This window comes from Pinus tabuliformis, chromosome 9 (genome assembly GCF_031772625.1).
Source record: "Pinus tabuliformis cultivar Carrire ecotype Pingquan chromosome 9, CPIR1, whole genome shotgun sequence".
NCBI classification, from domain to species: domain Eukaryota; kingdom Viridiplantae; phylum Streptophyta; class Pinopsida; order Pinales; family Pinaceae; genus Pinus; species Pinus tabuliformis.
Genome location: NC_142307.1, coordinates 1,695,789,727 through 1,695,797,094, shown reverse-complemented (window position 1 = coordinate 1,695,797,094; position 7,368 = coordinate 1,695,789,727).

Below are 7,368 nucleotides of genomic sequence, written 5' to 3'. Positions count from 1 at the left end.
TCCATTGTGACATTAAGAGTGTGGAAGTAATATAGCACTACCCCCTGCCCCTAGCCCAACATCAATGAGAGGGGGTGTGCTGGAAATTTCAATTATTGGTCATTGATTTGAATATTTGACATGGATCGTTGGATGGAAAAGGGATGTAACTATATATGTATGTGTGTGTGGAAAATAAACCCACATGAAATGGTGGACGGGTAATGCAAAGTACAAGGCATCAAGGTACACCATGTGGCCAAGTGCCACTGGATTCCATAGAGCCTCCACCACATGGAAGTGTTGTGACATGCCATGTGGAAAGAAAAAAGAGGTGGCACATTTGAGTTAATAATATTTTATAAGACACTAACTTGTGATTCTAGAGTCCAAATTGGACACAATTGATATCACTAGAAAAGTCTTACCGAGACGAATACAATGGCAACATCTAAACTGAGTTCTCGAAACTTGGAAGAAGCAAAAAAAAAAATTACCCTGTTTCTCTAATTGTACTAGGGAAGTTGGGTTAGCATAGTAAATACACTACTATGGGTAAGGGGGTGTGTTTACAGGTGGTATCAGAGCTTCCAAGTTCAACCCTTGAACTGGATGGGCTCTATTATAGAAGAAATGTTGACAAGGGTTTCATATCTATAACTTTGGGAATAAGTTGGTGCCCTATTATAGAATTAACAAAGCAGTAGGTCCAATGCATGGATCCTTGGAGATGAACGAAGCTCTAACTCTGATTATTATAACTTGATGTGAACATATTGGTGTTTTAATCATGACATTGATTGAGGATTGTAGATTGATGGAAAGGATGTTTGTTTTACCAATAAATGAAATGGTATTACATGTCATTTCTATTAGGAATATTGTAAATATGGAAACTTTATTGTTGTGACAATGGATGTGTGTTGATTCTTTAATATTGGTAGAATTGTCTATAGGGGTTTGTGTATAAATTTTTGAAGAATACTTGCACTATTGGATAAGTGGTGTATTCTTACACACTTGGAATAAGTGTGCATGTCAATGCTCCTATGATATGAGGTACATGGGGAAATCCATGTGTTTTTTGTAGCCTGGATAACATGGCTTCTTTCTAATCAAATGTGTGTGTGTGTATATTGGGATGTGAGAGTGTTGGGCCCCATATTTTTCATATTTTCCTTGCTTTATTTGTCAATTTTCATATAATTTTCTAAAGTATTTTGTGAAATTAAATCATGTTAATGAGTAGAGTAGGGAATTTAGTAGTATTCTATACACATTTATCATTTTATTATTTTCTGAATGAATTTTATTAATAAAATTCTATTTCTACAAAACAGATCCTTGGTATTGACAACAATCTATTGGCTCATTGATATTTGATATTGTTTCTTGGAATAGCAAGAGAATACCGTGCAAGCCTCAAATTGTTCCACCCTATTTGGAACTAGTCAATTGAGGATAAATTATCGACCTAGATTCTTGGATACATTAATATCATTGTGTTGATGGTGTTGGACCCGCCAACATTTAGGGGATCACCCCGGTATGAAGTCCCAACTAGACCTCACACCTTTTGGTGTGGGAATCCCATCTGGTATGATGGCTCGGTTGCCATTGTATTAAGGATTTGCCTCAACTCTTGCTTGTCATCACAAGAGATTGGTTTGCTTTGTCTTTGAGAAGTGAGGTTCACATGCCTAGTGAGTGTAAGTGTACTTGTGTCAATGGTTCTTTCACTATGAGCGGAAAAAGGTGAAGGTGAGTTCCAGGTTGAAAGGGATCAGTCCCAACTCAGCTAGGAACACACAACACAAAGGAAATACACAACTTCCGATGGAGAAGTCCACTCGGATGCGACAGTCACAACATACAAGGTAAGATAACACGTACAACACTCATGGATCAGTCCGAGATGAGTGCAATAGTTGTTACAACAAGGTTCATGTGAAAGGTCTGTCTGATGTCCGACAGAGTAGTCGACATGGAAGGGTGAAACTGACCCTTGTGGCTATTCGACTACCCTCATGACCATTCGAATTCCATGACTTTTTAACTTGCATGATTCTATGTTCAACAAGTGGGTCTCTTGGACTTCCATGTTACATCACATTGATTAATAACAAGCCCATAATGGATATGTGGGCAACATGACACATGACTTGACTCGACATGACTTGAAATGACAATGTTGGTACATTCGTGATGTTGTTGGAGTACATGTCGAGATACAGTGCTACTGAGTGATGGATGTCTTCATGGTGTATCATAGCTTCACCTCTGCATGGCGAAGTGCGCAGAGTCTTCGATGGTCCTTAGTTCGCTTGATGAAGCTTTAGCATGTTGTTCCTTCCTTTCATGCTGGAAGGCTTGACAAGTTCACTTGTTTGCGAAGGTGCATGTTCGTTTCATTCGTTTGCTTGACATGCTTTGTTTGTTCATCTGTTGGTGAACCTATCCATCTGCATGAGATCCCTTCATTCATCCTGTTCATTGTCTTAACATGTTTCTTGGTATACATGTACTTGTAATCACTCATGACAAGATGACATCAAATCCAAAACCTCCTAGTCTACCATGACACATGATCATTTGAATGCAGGTGATCGGGAGAGGCAGCAGGGTTGTGATGCAAGATGATGGCTCCAAGCAACTGCTGATGAAAACTACACAAGAGTCACTGAGAGATAGAGACAAAAAATCTGAGTCAACAGTGACTGTCTCCAAGGTATGGCTCAGTTGGGAGGAAAAATTGCATAAATTTTTGGAGGGATAGTCTGGGCTGCACGAGGGCAAGGTAGGCATGCTTTGGGTATTTTTCAGAATGAAAAGTCAGCAGGGCTTGGACAACCAGATTTGCGCAATTTTCTAAAGGAAGAGGCCGGGTCGCATGATGGGCCAATAGGTAGGGATTACCCAATTTTTCTGGGGAACTGTCTGGGAGACTGGCAGCCATACTTGTACAATTACTAGAGGGAACTTCCAGTTGGCTACTAGGGTCACTGGTAGCCAGACTTGTGTAATTCCTAGAGGGAAATACGATTTGGCTATTGGGTTCATTGGTAGCAAGACCTACGCAATTCCTAGAGGGAACTACCAGTTGGCTGCTCCGGTCACTGGTAGCCATACTTGCGCAATTCCTAGATGGAACTTCCAATTGGTTGCTGGGGTCACTGGCAGCAAAAATGGCACAATTCCTGGAGGTAATAGGCAGTCTGTTGCTGGGAGCTGCTCGCTAGGAAAACTGCACTAAGGCTGGAAGGTTGACCTGCTGATCATATCTGTGCAATTTCTGAGCTGAGATGAATCATGGGCAAAGGGAGGCCTTCTCATGAGCACTATGCAATTTATAAGATGAATAGTCAGTCAACTATCTGAGTGGCCAGCATGAGTGTTGTTTGAGTTGTTTACGAGAAACGTTGCTTGAAGGAACTAGCTTGGTTCTTCTATGTTGTTCTGGTTGACAATCGATCAAGTCGAAAGTGGGGTGATGGTCTGGCTGTCAATGAGGAATTGGTCGTCAGAACTTCAGCAAAAGTGATTAAGTGTGTGAATAGTAGAAAGATGCATAGGTGATCATACAAACACACACTCACATGACTTGACAACAAAATGACCGAACCATCTAGACACATGTTCAACATGACTGACCGAAGGTGCAAGCGATGAGCATTACACTCATGATCGAGATGATGCTTGCACGATAGTGAATGTGACTCTATGTGTGAGTGCGAAAAATTCCATCATGATGAACACAACAAACACATATGAAGCAAAAGATTTGAGCATAACCAGAACACGGTTGCAAGCATGACTTAGACATCAACATGCAGAGACTTGAGTGCAAATAAAAAAGCAAGGTGGATGTAAAGACTCACACGAGCTCATGGAGTGAGCCCGAGTGTGTGTAGTCATCAAGTGAAACTCTTCAAGGGAGGCTCTGAAATTGGTGCAGGCCAAAATTTTGGAGGGTGGTTGTAGCTGCTACAACACTTGGCGACATACTGGTAGAAATCCAGCTTCTCTGTTTTGGTTTGTTGCTAGCACAGGGCCTTGGTATTTCAGGGAGTATTGAATTGTTGTGCAGGTTACTTCAGTTTCCCCACTTACCCCATGGACATACATGGTTCACCCTTTGCCAACTCAGTAAAACACAATGAAAAGTTCAGCCTAGATCTCATTGTTTCGAATCTAGGAAGGGTAGTCTAGTTCACGAGTTGAATAATTTCAAAGTATAAGTTTTCAGTCTGGTGTTGCTCCACTGCCAATAGGCCTGGATAGTACCCCAGCAGAGTCACGTGGGAAAAATGCATTTCTCCAATTCCATTTTGCCTGGTCAATACCTCGGTGGAGTTGCATGCTTCACCTCTCTACGCAAGAAGCCTTTCTCTTCTTTCGTCTTTGTATTTTTTTAAAAGAACTGTGCATAGGCACTTATTTATTTTTGGGGAAAAAGAGGGATCCTGACTTATTGAGAGAAGAAGAGGTTGTTCCTTCAGAGAAGCATGTAAGACCTTTGACATAGGTTTGCTCATTTAGATTTTCCCCTTCTCCATTTCTACTAGTTGGATTAGCTTAAACACATAGAGTAGAAGGTTGAGTAAAAGCATGGGGCTTCCCAGTGTGGACATAGGATCATGGTTGGACAAAAGCTTCCCTTATAGAAGGTTCTTATTTTCTGTCAAGACTTCATCAGTTGAAGGTTGTAACCAAGCACAGAGAAAATGGACACAAGACTAGACAAGTGCTGTAGTGTCACAAGTCTCTTCAAATTTCAACCACATACTCTATTCAAAATCCAGAACGTAGTAGTTGGCAGCACTTATTTCCGGAAACAAAAATAATAATATATCAAACAAACAAAATGAACGTGAACAAAAATAGTAAGCAGAATCAAACAAAGCAAAAGAAAAGATAATAAGCAAAACAAACCAAATGAAACAACGGGTAGCAAGAAAACTATGTACATGGCACAGGCACGGCCTGACCTACTGAAACTAGTGTTTGAGGATTTGTCCATTGATAGGAAGATTATCAATCCTCCCGTTAAGTGATTGCAAATGATACGTGTGTGAGCCAAGTTTCTCGTGGACCAATTTCAGTCCACCGGGCTCCGCTATTGGAACCCGGTGGCATTCCTGAAGACCTTCAAGTGAAGACAACACCATTGTTTCAGGCACTGTGTGCAACATGGGCTCAAATAATGGCACATGCTAGTTTTTTTTAATTTTAGGAAGGGTTTAAATTTCCGAAGTCAATGTGTAAGTGGATCTTCCCAGATTTCTTACGTGTAGGATTTAAATTAGAAAACCAAGTATGATGACGAACTTTGCAAGTAATCCAAACACTTAAGATGTTAGTCAATATTTTCAACAAAAGGAGGACAAACAACATGTATGTGTTACCTGTTCTTTGCTGCAATGGCATGTCTCCTCCTTTACCTAGAATCCCATATTGGATTGCTCATGTGCAATGGGTATTCAGGTCATCATTTACTTGTGCAGACCCATCTTGGTACTGTTCGATCAAGTGGTCAAAAATTGGTTGTTGTTGTAGTGTATAACTTGTACCAAGATTGGCTATCTTTGGATCGTGGTAGGTTCTAAGCTAGCTTTTTTCATTCATAATGTTGGTCTTTTGTGTGTTTAGGATGAGTGCTTCATATTCATAATTGTTTTTTGTGCCTTAGAACTTCGAAAGGCTCGAAATCATGCATTTTTCATTATTTTGGATGACTGAGATACACTCGGTCCTTGATCCATCATGTGTTTTTGATTCATCAGGACTCATGGCCCACAACTCATCTATATATGGACTGTTTGGCATGCTAGTACTATTGCTGCTATTATTGCTACTACTAATGCTACTATCAGAGAAATAAATTGTACAAGTTTCATTACCATTAGTTGGGCAAGGAAGGAGTCCCAACTGTGTGTCTGATGAGGTTGGAGTTGGTCATGCATGATAACACTCCAATGTCTTTTCCAGGAGGTAGTTTCCAAACATGAGTTTTGCGAAGGCCAACAATTGGTTCTCACCATTAAGGGAAGTGACATTATGCTTCATGTACCTCTCGGACTCTACCCGGATTTGGTTGCATTTTCCCTTGTACGGAAGCCACATGTGAGACCAGTTTGTAGCAAAATATCCATCTAGCTTGCTAGACCAATCTTTGCTGAGTAGTAGACCATATGCTTCCAAGATGTCTACAACCACTATGTTGATGCATTCGTGGACTCGACTATCATGAGATAGTCATATGATCATGTCTCATAGTTCACCAATGGCTGGTACCGATGTTTGATCAAGTTGGATGATTCACGTGGATGTTTCTCTCCATCGTGCATTAATATTTTTTGCAATGGAGAGCGGCATCACGTTTCCTTTCATGCTGGAATCAACGAAATAGTTGTGAACATTGAAGTTGAAAATTTGAAAAGATAGCATGAATGGGGGGCAACTTGAGTGTGCTTCTTCCATCCGGAGTGTATTGAGCACAGTGGAAAGTGATCCGGGAGGTGTGCTTTCTCCCTTGCTGGTAGAGGTTGCAATGTCTATTGTTGTCTATCCCAGTGCACATAGCAGGAAATATCGCTGACTCTAGATCTTAGACAACTCGAACAAACTGATGTTTGCTCAAGTTTCCTTCATGTCATCAACAATGTTGTAGTCCAGAGGTGGTAGACTTACTGAGGTGTCCAGGTTAGAATAGATGTTTGTGTTGTTTGGTGGAGTTTTTTGCAGTTTGTTGCTCATGGAAGTACTCTTGCCCGCCGTTGTCTTCATGGACTTGTCTTGTGTTTTCTTCTTTGGGGTGGCCGGTGGACCAACCTTCCTTATTAGTAGTTTGATCTTCTCTTGCATTTCCCAAAGTGTAGGGGGAGCCCCTTTACTCCTAATATTGTAATGGTCATTTTGTCTTGGGGGATGCTTCTCAGTGTTTTTCTTTGGCACTACTTGCGAGCACTCATATGCATTCAACACATGCCCAAAACTTGATGCTTCAACAAGTGCAATAACTTCGTCATAACCTATGTCATATGGTTGCTTTTGCATACCTTTTTCTGCATTGAGTGTATGACTATATGCTGAGTTTGTGACTCGCTTCCAGTCTGAACATAAGTTCTCGAGGTGATATTTTTCATGGAACAAACAGAACTCAAGATCTGTGAACTGATCGACATTGAACACAGAGCTCTGCGCATTTTCTTGAGTGGACCAGTTGCTGCCTGATGAGTTGCTTCCCTATCTCATTCTAGGTGGATAGCTCCTTGCAAACGTGTCTGTTTCCGTTGTTTAAGCTTGGTCACTTCAGTTGTTAAGTTCTTGATGAGGCAAGTGAGGGTTTCAATATCATTTGCTTCCTTGTCTCTACCCTTGCTCATCACC